Below are 14,840 nucleotides of genomic sequence, written 5' to 3' on the forward strand. Positions count from 1 at the left end.
GGGGTTCTATGACCATAGCAAACAGGAGAGGTGAGAGTGGGCATCCCTGCCTGGTGCCATTTGCTATATTGAACTTAGAGGATTGGAAACCGACTCCTCGAACAACGGCCAAGGGGTGTTCATAAAGGGCTCTCACAGAAGAGATAAAAGTACTGGGGAACTGGAAAGTTCTCATAGTTTCCCATAAGTAGTCCCATCTGACCCTGTCAAATGCTTTTTCGGCATCCAACGACAGGGCCAAGAAGGGAGCACCGCTGTCGGATGCAACGTGAAGAATATCAAGTATCCACCTGGTCGCGTCAGGGCCTTCCCTGTCTGGAATAAAACCTACCTGGTCGTTCGATATAAGGGATGAAATAATTTTCGAAGGTTCTGTTTGCTAAAAGTTTGGCATAAATTTTGGTGTCAAGGTTGATTAACGAAATGGGGCGATAACTACTACAAAGGTCAGGGGGTTTGCCTGGTTTAAGGATTGTAACTATCACTGCTTCCAGAAACTCTGCCTTAAAAGATCCTCCTGAGAATATCACCTGGAAGAACCTGCAAAGGATGGGGGTAATGAGGGGTTGAAAGGTGTTATAAAACCTGGCTGTAAAGCCATCCGGGCCCGGTGACTTTCCTAATTTCATGCTTTGGATAACTTTTGTGATTTCTTCTGCCGTTATCGGGGTTGTTAAGGAGGAAGCATACTCTGTGGTCAACGATGGGAGAGATAGAGACTTGAGGAAAGATGAAATTCCCTCTAAGGTACAAGGGGGGGACTCTAGCCCTGTTTCAATGTTATACAGCGCCTGGTAATATTTCTTGAAGGTGTTCCCTATCTCTGTGGGGGCAGAAACATTTATCCCTGTTGAATTTTGTATAGAGAATATTCTAGCTTGAGCAGTTCGGTGTTTAAGCTTGGATGCTAAAAGGGTAGAGGCTTTATTGCCTTGATGATAGTAAATCCTTTTGAATTTTTCTACCATATTATGGACCTTTTTAATTTCTAAGGCTTGAATTTGGTTCGTAATTTCAACTATTTAATCATTTACAGTGGGAGAGTATGAACGAGTGAGTTCAGATCTTAATTTTCGTAATTGGATAACTAAAGAGGATAAGGTAATTTTGTTTTTCGATCGGGTCTCTGCTTCCATCTGCATAAGATGTCCCCTCATCACCGCTTTCAGGGTGGCCCACAGGTTTTGTGTAGTTGTCTGGTTATCGTCATTGAAATTGAGGAAGCCAATAATCTTGTTTTGAAGGGTTATCTTAAGGTGAGGGTCCGTGAGAGTCCAATCTTGCATGCACCATAGAGGGGGGAAAGAGGGAGCTATATGTAATCCTAATTGTAAGTGTAGGGAGTCATGGTCGGACCAAGAAACGGGGACAATTGTGCTAGAGTAAACGTTATCTAAATATTTAGCGCTAGTAAAGAAGTAATCGATGCGTGTATGTGATTTTTGTGATGTCCGGAATAAATCGTATAATCTCTCTCTTGTGGATGGAGGGCTCTCCATACATCGTACAATTCATGTTGAGCAACCAGAGACCGGAAGGACAGGGAGAGGGAATGAGTGGCTCTGTCGTTACGGGAGTATGGAGAACCTGTTCTATCCAGTTTCGCATCCCATATTAAGTTGCAATCCCCTCCAATTATTAGTTCCCCTTGTTTTACCTTCGAAACTGACGTGAGAAGTGTCCTAAGGAATTTTATCTGCCTGGTGTTAGGTGCATAGACGTTGAGCAGTGTGACTAGTTGTTTATTCAGTTTGCACACAACTATAATAAACCTGGCCTAGGGATCGGATTCTACATAAATCGGGTCATAGGATGTTTTTACCTATGTAAATAGATATGCCTCGAGATTTAGTAGAGAACGTGGCTTCTAGAAGGGTGGGGAATTTTCTGGAGGTGCGTGTGATCTCGATAGCCGGGGTCCAGTGGGTCTCCTGGACAAATGCTATGTCTATGCGGTTTTACGTAAGTATGTAAAAAGTAAACTACGTTTAGTTGGGGAGTTAAGTCCCTGTACATTTAGTGTAAGTAAGCGAAGTCCCTCCCTGGTGATGTGGGGATGGATGATTATAAAATGGAGAGAATTGGACCGAGCGCTACAATGGGGCCTTAAGCTTACTAACAGTTAGCCTCCTAGTAGGCTGATAATAGTACAAATATGAAAAGGTGAGAGTAAGCGCTAAAAGAGCTTAAAAGGCTAACAAACTTGTGGCTAAATCTTACAATTTATTACCTTCGATAAAGGCTAAACATAAAATATCACAATAAAACCACAATAACACAATAAAATTAGAAACATGGATCCATGTCTAACTACTAAAAACAAAAGTACATAATAAAATCTCCTGGGAGATGCGAATTACAGTGGGAGTGTTGACACTCCTTAAAGGTGATACACAAGTGTGGGAAGTTGAATAAAAATACAAATATAAATACTTATAAGCAAAGTTATAAACCATAAAACGATTCCAAACTCACAATGTCAATCAAATATAAAGTCAATCAAAAATGGTGAAAAAATAGTGGAAAAAGTAAAATGTGAATGTTCGTATTAAACCGTGGGTGTGTCCTCCAACGTTGCTGATGGGTAGTGAGAGATCTATAGTCAAATGTAGATGTTAGATGAAGTTGTAGAAAAAATGAGTAAAGATGAGTGAAAAAAACACAATTCAACCTTTAGGCAAAGGTCATTTAGAACCAAAATACAAAAAACAAAAAGCAAAAAATAGAAAAAATAATGATAAATGATAAAATCCACTTTGGTAAAATCATATATGAAATGTAGCAATCCAAAAAAAAAGAGTTCGTGTTAGTTGTGTGCAAAAAATGGGGGATTAAAACAAATTCTGTGCCCAGTGTGTTCAATGTCCCATCCGATGTTAAAAGTAAAATCACAATAAATAGCAACAAAAAAACCTTGTTAATGAAGAAATATAATACTGTTTGAAATAAATGGGACACAAACAGTTTTCCTGAGACAGGTGGTTCTCATTCCCAATGCTGATTATTTATGTTTGTTTCAGCAGCGCTGTCTGAACCCTAACTTTGACCTCAGTAGAAATTCTGAAGATAAAAGTTTTGTATTTTTATCTTCAGAATTTCTACTGAGGTCAAAGTTAGGGTTCAGACAGCGCTGCTGAAACAAACATAAATAATCAGCATTGGGAATGAGAACCACCTGTCTCAGGAAAACTGTTTGTGTCCCATTTATTTCAAACAGTATTATATTTCTTCATTAACAAGGTTTTTTTGTTGCTATTTATTGTGATTTTACTTTTAACATCGGATGGGACATTGAACACACTGGGCACAGAATTTGTTTTAATCCCCCATTTTTTGCACACAACTAACACGAACTCTTTTTTTTTTGGATTGCTACATTTCATATATGATTTTACCAAAGTGGATTTTATCATTTATCATTATTTTTTCTATTTTTTGCTTTTTGTTTTTTGTATTTTGGTTCTAAATGACCTTTGCCTAAAGGTTGAATTGTGTTTTTTTCACTCATCTTTACTCATTTTTTCTACAACTTCATCTAACATCTACATTTGACTATAGATCTCTCACTACCCATCAGCAACGTTGGAGGACACACCCACGGTTTAATACGAACATTCACATTTTACTTTTTCCACTATTTTTTCACCATTTTTGATTGACTTTATATTTGATTGACATTGTGAGTTTGGAATCGTTTTATGGTTTATAACTTTGCTTATAAGTATTTATATTTGTATTTTTATTCAACTTCCCACACTTGTGTATCACCTTTAAGGAGTGTCAACACTCCCACTGTAATTCGCATCTCCCAGGAGATTTTATTATGTACTTTTGTTTTTAGTAGTTAGACATGGATCCATGTTTCTAATTTTATTGTGTTATTGTGGTTTTATTGTGATGGATGATTATAGAAATGAGGGAGAAATGGGGGAAGAGAATGGAGAAGGAAAAAAAAAAAAAAAAAGAAGGGGGGGGAGAGGGATGAGAGGTCGTGCTAAGGGGCGTTTTCCAGGGTCAATATCTAGAAAAAGAATTTGGTCCAGCAAAGTAGTTTGAAGTAATGTTTAAAAGTATAGTTAGAAATAACTAAGCAATGTGTTTATTTTTTCTGGAAAATTGGGGAATCAGCGGTCAAAAGCCGCTCTGGTTAAAAAAAAAATAGGGAGCAGGGGGAAGGTGGAGGCAATATGGGGGAGGCGGAGATGGATGTGTCTAACCTAAACTGGGTAAATGAGCGAGCGGTCTGGTAAAAGGAGATTTGGGGAGGTTAAATAGATTAGAATAATGTAGATATGGTAAAGGGGGCTGATGATAAAAATGTTAAGTATAGAGTAGAAGATACAGGTGGCCAGACCCGAGGCCCCCCCAGTTTATGAATAGTATGGTAAGTGAACAAGGAGGGTTGTTTTTTAGACCAGTATATGTTCGTTTAATAGAGATAGAAAAGGGGTCCAAGATGGGTTCAATTGGGAGTTTGCCTTGTCTATGGGCTTTGTGCAACAGACAGGAAGGAATGATATATGTGGAGAAACAAACATGTATATAAAAAAACTGAACAACAGTATCAAACTTGAGTAACAAATATTAAATATTTCTTTAACTAAAACATGACACATCAAAGCATATGGTGTAGTTCTGATGTCCAAAGCAAGTCTATAAATGCTACTATCTCGATCTCAATTAACTTAATTAAGTATCTATCCTAGTATCTATGCATCTCCTGTAGTTAGTAAGACAGGGATTACTCTCTAAATTAACATAATGGATTAAAACAATAAGTAAGAGATAAATAAACGGTATGACAAGGGGGAGTAATAACAACAAGAGGAGAGCCATGAGCCAGAGGAGAGTAAGGTAAGTACCCGTATGTCATGTTCTGTCTCAGGATATCATGTGAGAGCCTCATTGTCTGGAACAGTTGCTTTAAAGGAAGATTAGTAGAAGCCATACTGATTGAAATTGAAAACAAATTTATTTAAACAACAAAATACTTTGTTTAAGCAAATACTTGCAGAATATTTAAATATGCTACTCAGGTATGTTAAGACCACATACAGCAGGAGTGAAAATAAAGAAAACAAGTAAGCAGAGATGCAGATTCAAAAAGGAAAGTCTTTCTCTTGGTAATAACTGAAATGTAAGATTTGCACAAGGCAGAAAACAACTTGTAAACAGGTAGCAGGTTTAAAGGTAAAATCTCTCTCCTTGTAATTGCTGAGTCCAGGAATTGCACAAGGCAGGAAACAACTTGCAAACTGGTAACAGGTTTAAAGGTAAAGTCTCTCTCCTTGTAATTGCTGAGTGCAGGAATTGCACAATGCAGAAAACAACTTGCAAACTGGTAACAGGTTTAAAGGTAAAGTCTCTCTCCTTGTAATTGCTGAGTGCAGGAATTGCACAATGCAGGAAACAACTTGCAAACTGGTAACAGGTTTAAAGGTAAAGTCTCTCTCCTTGTAATTGCTGAGTGCAGGAATTGCACAATGCAGGAAACAACTTGCAAACTGGTAACAGGTTTAAAGGTAAAGTCTCTCTTCTTGTAATTGCTGAGTGCAGGAATTGCACAATGCAGGAAACAACTTGCAAACTGGTAACAGGTTTAAAGGTAAAGTATCTCTCCTTGTAATTGCTGAGTGCAGGAATTGCACAATGCAGGAAACAACTTGCAAACTGGTAACAGGTTTAAAGGTAAAGTCTCTCTCCTTGTAATTGCTGAGTGCAGGAAATGCACAAGGCAGGAAACAAACTTGAAGATTGGTAACAGGTTTAAAGGTAAAGGCTTTCTCCTGGTAATACCTTGTAAACAGGTGCAAAGGAAATCTTTCTCCTGGCAATAGCCAAGTGCAGGAATTGCATAAAGCAGGAAACAAACTTGTAGATTGGTAACAGGTTTAAAGGTAAAGGCTTTCTCCTGGTAATACCTTGTAAACAGGTGCAAAGGAAATCTTTCTCCAAAGAAATACAGGAAACAGGTTCTGACTTGACAAAACAGATCCAATGTGAAGACAAAAATGCAGACTAAAAGCCATCCTTAAATAGGGAGGTTTTGCACAGGGTTGGTTCTGATTAATTCCAGAATTGAGAACACCTGTGTGTTGCACAGGTGTAATAACAAGTAAGGCAAATAGTTATTTATCAGATCTTTTAAGATCCATGCTATTGCTAGAACTGGCTGTGGCTCAACATGTAAGCAAACAGAAATAGCAACCACAGAGCCACAGGTTCAAATCCCCACACAGCCCTTCTTAGCAGAATGCCTCCCAGACCTTTTCTTTTTCTTTTTCGTCTGGAGGCTTGGTTCATGACAGATGCCCCCTCCAAAGAGCGCACTCTGGGCGCTCAAAGCCTGTTCAAACATCTGAAGGTGGGATTTACGAACAAGTGTTCCATTTGAAGCCCTAATACAATCAGATGGAATGGATTCTTTGCTTGGAACAGCTGCCTGAGATTGGGGACCCTTAGAAGATATCCCTGTAGGCATAACAAGAGCTGAAAAACCAAGACAGTTTTGATTTAGAGGTTCCTGATTATACCCAGCAGCTTGCAATGGACTGGCTGATGGGCAGGGTACCTCCGGGTAGGAAAAGACCTCTCCTTCAGAGTCAAGGAATTCGTTATCTGGGTCATATTTGCCTGATGGGTAGAGTACCTCCGGGTAAGGTATGACCTCTCCTTCAGAGTCCAGGAATTCATTTTCTGTGTCATTTATATCCAATTCAACCATCTCATCCAATTATTTCTCAGTCAATGAGTAGCTGGGTGAAGGTGGTACAAGGAGGTGTGGATCTTTAGAATTGGCAGAGTCTGATTCAGCTGGAAGGTTTGTCACTTTTATGTCTGATGAGTGACTTTTGTTAGCTGGATCTCCAGCCAGGGCAGAAACAAGGTAATGTGCAGGATTTCCAGGAGGTATTTTTGCAGAGTTCCCCAATGTGGTTGATGCAGAAACAGACGCAGTGGTATGGGTAATGGATGTAGTTGGAGTTATACTCCCAATGACCATCTGTTTCAAATCAGGTACCATTTCTTGAAGCGTGTTAGAAACGGTTGTTTGTAGAATTGATGTATTCTCAGTAGCTGGATCCTCTCCAGGAGTATCTTTAAGTTTGCTAGTGGAAGAATAATTTGTTCCCTTAACATCAGAGTCCATTTTAAACTTGGCTATATCTCGACTTGATCCTCTAGGGGGTCTTACTGGACACCCTGTGATGTGGTGACCGGTTCCCCCACAATAGAAACAGAGGTTAAGCTGTCTTCGCCGAATTTTCTCCTCTTCTGTTAAGGGTTCTTTAAAACCTTTCCTTGTTTGGGAGGTAACTTTAGACAAGGTTTCGGTTGGGAGAGATAACATTTCCACCAGCTCCATAAAGTTAATGAGTATGTCCTTAATAAACTTTAACACTGAATCCAATACAGCAATAATCCCAGAGGGCTCTCTTTTAGGGTCTTCACATTCTGTCATGTTCTGTCTCAGGATATCATGTGAGAGCCTCATTGTCTGGAACAGTTGCTTTAAAGGAAGATTAGTAGAAGCCATACTGATTGAAAATGAAAACAAATTTATTTAAACAACAAAATACTTTGTTTAAGCAAATACTTGCAGAATATTTAAATATGCTACTCAGGTATGTTAAGACCACATACAGCAGGAGTGAAAATAAAGAAAACTAGTAAGCAGAGATGCAGATTCAAAAAGGAAAGTCTTTCTCTTGGTAATAACTGAAATGTAAGATTTGCACAAGGCAGAAAACAACTTGTAAACAGGTAGCAGGTTTAAAGGTAAAGTCTCTCTCCTTGTAATTGCTGAGTCCAGGAATTGCACAAGGCAGGAAACAACTTGCAAACTGGTAACAGGTTTAAAGGTAAAGTCTCTCTTCTTGTAATTGCTGAGTGCAGGAATTGCCCAATGCAGGAAACAACTTGCAAACTGGTAACAGGTTTAAAGGTAAAGTCTCTCTCCTTGTAATTGCTGAGTGCAGGAATTGCACAATGCAGAAAACAACTTGCAAACTGGTAACAGGTTTAAAGGTAAAGTCTCTCTCCTTGTAATTGCTGAGTGCAGGAATTGCACAATGCAGGAAACAACTTGCAAACTGGTAACAGGTTTAAAGGTAAAGTCTCTCTCCTTGTAATTGCTGAGTGCAGGAATTGCACAATGCAGGAAACAACTTGCAAACTGGTAACAGGTTTAAAGGTAAAGTATCTCTCCTTGTAATTGCTGAGTGCAGGAATTGCACAATGCAGGAAACAACTTGCAAACTGGTAACAGGTTTAAAGGTAAAGTCTCTCTCCTTGTAATTGCTGAGTGCAGGAATTGCACAATGCAGGAAACAACTTGCAAACTGGTAACAGGTTTAAAGGTAAAGTCTCTCTCCTTGTAATTGCTGAGTGCAGGAAATGCACAAGGCAGGAAACAAACTTGAAGATTGGTAACAGGTTTAAAGGTAAAGGCTTTCTCCTGGTAATACCTTGTAAACAGGTGCAAAGGAAATCTTTCTCCTGGCAATAGCCAAGTGCAGGAATTGCATAAAGCAGGAAACAAACTTGTAGATTGGTAACAGGTTTAAAGGTAAAGGCTTTCTCCTGGTAATACCTTGTAAACAGGTGCAAAGGAAATCTTTCTCCAAAGAAATACAGGAAACAGGTTCTGACTTGACAAAACAGATCCAATGTGAAGACAAAAATGCAGACTAAAAGCCATCCTTAAATAGGGAGGTTTTGCACAGGGTTGGTTCTGATTAATTACAGAATTGAGAACACCTGTGTGTTGCACAGGTGTAATAACAAGTAAGGCAAATAGTTATTTATCAGATCTTTTAAGATCCATGCTATTGCTAGAACTGGCTGTGGCTCAACATGTAAGCAAACAGAAATAGCAACCACAGAGCCACAGGTTCAAATCCCCACACAGCCCTTCTTAGCAGAATGCCTCCCAGACCTTTTCTTTTTCTTTTTCATCTGGAGGCTTGGTTCATGACACCGTATGTGAGCTCTAGGCTTACCTGTGTAGAGGTCATCTGATGAAGGAGACCTGGTTAATGATATTGATGTTTGTGGACTCCATTAAAGGTCTATTTCAATAGTTCGGTCTTGAGATAACCGATCTGGCGATAAGGAAGTCTGTAGCTACTTGGGTTCTGATCTCCATCATTCTTTTTCTTTGTGGGAGGATGCAGGATGGAGTGGTCTCCATTCCGGAGCTGTCAGGTTGAGTTCTTTCTTCTTTCTTTGGTATCCCAGTAGAGGGCTCAGAAGGATTAGAGAGACCCAGAGTGTTGAGTAGTTTCAGACCTTGATCTATGGATGAAATTACATAGGAATGATCCTGGTGTTGTACAAAGAGCTTCACAGGGAATCCCCATCTGTACTTTATCTTGTGGTGTCTCAATGCCATTGTAAATTGATGGAAGGATCTCCTTTTGGCTAGGGTGTGCAGAGACAGATCAGGGAAGATTTGTAGATTTTGGTAGGGTTCTTTGAGAGGCTTATTGGTAAAAGAAGCCCGTAGAACTTTTTCTTTGGTAGTGTAGATGAAGGATGACATCTCTTGGGGTATCAGCAGTGGAGTTACATGGGCGTGTAGCTCTATGTGCCCTATCTATCAACAGATCCTGCTCTGTCGTTGCCCCCAGGAGCTCCTTGAAGAGGGTAAGCAGATATTTATGAAGATCAGCTGAGAAATATATTCAGGAATGCCTCTAATCTGAAGATTATTTCTGCGGGAAATGTCCTCCAGGTCCGCCAGTTTGGTCTCCAAGTCAGAGATTTGCTCCGCTAGGTTTTGTGAATAAGATAAAAGATTGGAGTGATCCATTGTTAGATCTTCATGTTTTCTTTCTAGAATCTCTGTTCTTTCTCCTAGTGAGGAGATGTCTCGCTTAAGTTCACTAACCGATTGACGAAGTTCTTGTCTAAGAGAGGCATAATGGGTGTCCATCTTATCGGTTAGAAGTTTAATGGATTCTAAGAAAGTGGATTGTGAGAGCATAGTTTTATCTTTACGGGAGTTGTCTGGTTTGGTGTGTTCCGAGCTGAAAGCTGTGGAATCTTTTGAGTCCTCCCCTGAGAGGTCTGGGTCAGATAAATTCTTACAATGAAAATGGTCAGTGAGGGTTCTTTTAGGATTATCCTGGTGTTTAGGTTTTCTCTTCACTGATTGCGACATGGTTGGGAGATTTAATTTCGATATCTTCTAGATTTGTCAGGATATGTTGCTTCCTTGTTAGGGTTGAATGCTGGGGGGTGTCGGGTCCCCTAAATCATGAAGCTCTAGCCCGCCATTACTCTCCTAAATTTCCAAAAAAAAAAGGATGTTCCGGATTGTCAGAGTCTAGTTAATGATGCGGGTACCGCCTGTCTGGGCTGACCCGAGGTTAGTGAGGATCCCCCTCCTGGGTTGGAGCCACCTCTGGGCAAGTCCGGAAAAAGGAGTGTGGATATGACCCGCAGCGTGAAGTGGCTGTGGGAAAGGGAGGAGAGGGATCTCTGCGGGGCTGGTGTGGAAATCTGTGTAAGAGGTTCTTAATAACCTGGTTAAGGAGTCAAAAGCTATAATTGGCCTTCTGTAGCAGGTAAAAAGGGATCTGCTATAATCACTGTAGCATGTATGTAGAATGCTTATCCCTGACAGGTTGTTTGATAAAATGCTGTAATATAACTTATTGTAGTGGGATACGTAGAGAGATAGAGTCTCTGAGTGTTGTCGTAGAGCCTTATCTGTTTGTACTTTTTAGGTCTGTGTACTTTACTGTGATGCTGCCTGAAGGGCAGAGGAGAACAGGGATTGCCTGGTCTAAGAGAGGACTATCTGGTTACCTCCAGGACACCAAAACTTGGTATTTTAGTTTCATCTGGTAAAGAATATGTAAACTTATGCACTGCTTTGTCAGGTTAATCAGCCGGAATAGAGAGTTATATAGGGTGACCTAGCAAGATTGTTGAAGAGGGAGATTACTGAGGTGGTATAACTCTGTCTAGGGGTGATGTTGGATGGGAGTTTTGCAGGATTTTACAGCGTGTCTTATAAAGAAAATCCTCAAACCCCTATTGTGGCAGTTGTACTTCAGCCTTGGAAAATCACTCAGTTGCTGCCTGAGGCCTCAGTAGAATATATACTCCATGTAGGGGTCTCAGTTAATGGAGTGCCGAGAAGGAGAGCAGGTCACTGTAGCTGTGCTGCATGAATTCCGGGAGAGAGGTGTCCCCTGATAATTTGGATCTTGCCTAGGACGTGTTACAGCCAGTGTGATGCCACAGCGAGAATCAGGATCCCAAGAGGCTGTTCCATGTTTGCGCTCAGTGCGGCAGTGAAGCCCAAGATGGCGGCCGTTCGCAGGCTTTTTCTCTGCTCTGCTGTGGGCTGTCAGCTGGAAAATCAATAGCAAACTTAAGCTCCCGTTGGTAACTTACACGTTGTCGGTGCAGCTGGGAAGGTTAAGATAGACAGCTGAGGGTATGTAGGACGCCAGACTCATCGCACGGCAGAACAAGACAGCTCCTCCATCCGGGTAGTATTTTGTAAAGTTTTTGCTGATTCGGATCTATATCATAGACGGGAATAATGAAATACAAGAGCAGGGAGGGCACAGAGAAGAGATTGATATTTTTATCTAATTTGGGGGATTTTTTCGGGTTCTTAAGGGATTATTAGAGGGATAATTGACTTTTTTGGGAAGAGAGCTCCAGCTCTATGCGACCGGTCAGCTCCGTAGTTGGCTCCGCCCCCCAGGAAAATCTTTTTTATTCTTTTTCTCTACTCCCTCTTTTTTTTCTTCTTTTCTCCTCACTCATCTCTTCTTCACTATCTCACATCTCTCTGTATCCCACTTTCCCCCTTCACTTATCATATTTCTCCTCTTCCTCCATCTTTCTCCTTTATTTTAACATTTCTGTTTTTTAAGGTGGAAGATAAGATATAGCTTATAATAAAAATATGTTACCTTAAGTGAAGATAAAGTGCCATTTAAATAAACAATAGTGAGCTACATCTGACAGCACTGAGCACTCTGACACAAGATAAATTATTTATAGGTCACACACAGAAAAATATTTAAGTTTTTAGTTGATTTAAGTAAAATATGTGAATATATATTACTGGATTAGAACATTACATTAAGGGGACATTAATATAAGAATTACACTGATAATTATGTGTCTAAAAACTTTGCAATGTATTTTTATTATTTGATTTGCCTATTTCCCTCCAATTTTTCCTGTGTGTGTTTTTTCCCCACTGCCCTAGAAATGCTAGATTTCAACATTCTACACAGTGATTGATGGATTTATATCTGCCAATACATTACAGTATTTCTAGGGCAGTGGGGGGGGGGGGGGGAAGGAAAAATTGGAGGTGTGTGTACCTGTGTGTCAAATGTATGTGTGTGTGTACTGTATTTGTCTGCATCTGTGTGTGTCCGTATTGGTGTGTGTGAGTGTATACTGCTTGTGTGTGTGTGTGTGTGTGTTTACTAGGCTAAGTACCTCAAGGGGTTAATCTATTACACTGGTTGAGTTTTGTTAAATTTTTACTAACATTATTAAAAACAAAACAAAAAAAAACAATACGGGGGGGGTGACACAATAAGTTACCACACCGGGTGACACCAACCCTGGCGCCACTGGGCTTTTTTCTTGGGTTTTTTAAAGCAACTATGCATGTGTAATAACCCCTGAAAGTGGCGATATTCATTGAAACAACTGTATCTTGCAATTCCTTAAAAACACTTGTCAATTTAAAAGCAGGCAGACAGAGAGTCAGGTAAACCTTATCCGTGTATACTTTTTGTCATGGGTCAGCGAGTTATTCTGGGCCTGTACTGGCCTTTTTTATTTATTCATTTGCGGTAAAAATTGTAACCACATTTTACCTCTTCCATTGTTTACAAACCATGAAGGCATGAGCAAGCTTAATTCGCGCTGGGTACAGGTAGCAAATGCCTACCGCCACACTACTCTGAATGCACCCGATCCTGTCTGATCACTGAAGTTAAGCAGAGTCAGGCCCAGTCAGTACCTGGTTGCGAGACTTCCTGGGTCCACTGGGCGCTGACCCATGACAAAAGTATACATGGATAAGGTTTACCTGACTCTCTCTCTGTCTGTCTTTACAAAAGATATTTATCTTTATTTCAAATTGACATGTGCTTTTTAGGAATTGCAAGATACAGTTATTTCAATGAATATCGCCACTTTCAGCATGCATAGTTGCTTTAAAAAATCAAAGAAAAAAGTCTACCACCCCCGTTGTTCCAAGGGTTTCTAATATCCAGGCACTGACCGGGCCTGACCCTGCTTAACTTCCAAGATCAGAGATGATTGGGTACATTCAGAGTAGAATGGTGGTAGGCATTTGCTGAATGTACCCAGTGCGAATTAAGCTTGCTCATGCCTTCATTCACAGCTTTGTAAACAATGGAAGAGATAAAATGGGGTTACATTTTTTACCGCAAGTGAATACATAAAAAAGGCCAGTACAAGCCCAGAATAACTCGCTGACTCATGACAAAAAGTTTACACGTCTGTCTTTACAAAAGATAATTATCTTTATTTCAAATTTACATGTGTTTTTTAGGAATTAGGCTTTTTTCTTTGATTTTGTAAAGCAACTATGCATTTGTAATATCCCCTGAAAGTGGTGATATTCATTGAAACAACTGTATCTTGCAATTCCTTAAAAACACATGTCATTTTAAAATAAAGATAATTATCTTTTGTAAAGACAGGCAGGCAGGCAGACAGACAAAGAGGCAGGTAAACCTTATCCATGTATACTTTTTGTCATGGGTCAGCGAGTTATTCTGGGCCTGTACTGGCCTTTTCTATTTATTCATTTGCGGTCAAAATTGTAACCCCATTTTATCTCTTCCATTGATTACAAAACTGTGAATGAAGGCATGTGCAAGCTTAATTCGCGCTGGGTACAGACAGCAAATGCCTACCGCCACACTACTCTGAATGCACCCAATCCTGTCTGATCTCGGAAGTTAGGCAGGGTCAGGCCCGGTCAGTACTTGGATGGGAGATCCCCTGGGAACACCGGGTGCGGTAAGCTTTTTTCTTTGATTTTTTAAAGCAACTTTGCATGCGTAATATCCCCTGAAAGTGGCGATATTCATTGAAACAACTGTATCTTGCAATTCCTTAAAAACACATGTAAATTTGAAATAAAGATAATTATCTTTTGTAAAGACAGACGTGTAAACTTTTTGTCATGAGTCAGTGAGTTATTCTGGGCCTGTACTGACCTTTTTTATGTATTCACTTGCGGTCAAAAATGTAACCCCATTTTATCTCTTCCATTGTTTACAAAACTGTGAATGAAGGCATGTGCAAGCTTAATTCGCGCTGGGCACAGACAGCAAATGCCTACCGCCACACTACTCTGAATGCACCCAATCCTGTCTGATCTCGGAAGTTAGGCAGGGTCAGGCCCGGTCAGTACTTGGATGGCAGATCCCCTGGGAACACCGGGTGCGGTAAAGCTTTTTTCTTTGATTTTTTAAAGCAACTATGCATGCGTAATATTCCCTGAAAGTGGCGATATTCATTGAAACAACTGTATCTTGCAATTCCTTAAAAACACATGTCAATTAAAAAACATAATTTATGCTTACCTGATAAATTCCTTTCTTCTGTAGTGTGATCAGTCCACGGGTCATCATTACTTCTGGGATATTACTCCTCCCCAACAGGAAGTGCAAGAGGATTCACCCAGCAGAGCTGCACATAGCTCCTCCCCTCTACGTCACTCCCAGTCATTCGACCAAGGACCAACGAGAAAGGAAAAGCCAAGGGTGAAGTGGTGACTGGAGTATAAATTAAAAAATATTTACCTGCCTTAA

General features: G+C 40.1%; 2 pseudogenes; both read left to right on the plus strand.

The window, feature by feature from the left end:
* The first annotated feature begins 13,931 nt into the window (after positions 1-13,931).
* Positions 13,932-14,050, plus strand: LOC128665439 (uncharacterized; annotated as a pseudogene).
* Positions 14,051-14,362: 312 nt separating this feature from the next.
* On the plus strand, positions 14,363-14,481 carry LOC128665231 (uncharacterized; annotated as a pseudogene).
* Positions 14,482-14,840: the final 359 nt, after the last annotated feature.

The sequence above is a fragment of the Bombina bombina genome, chromosome 6, assembly GCF_027579735.1.
Source record: "Bombina bombina isolate aBomBom1 chromosome 6, aBomBom1.pri, whole genome shotgun sequence".
Taxonomy (NCBI): Eukaryota; Metazoa; Chordata; class Amphibia; order Anura; family Bombinatoridae; genus Bombina; species Bombina bombina.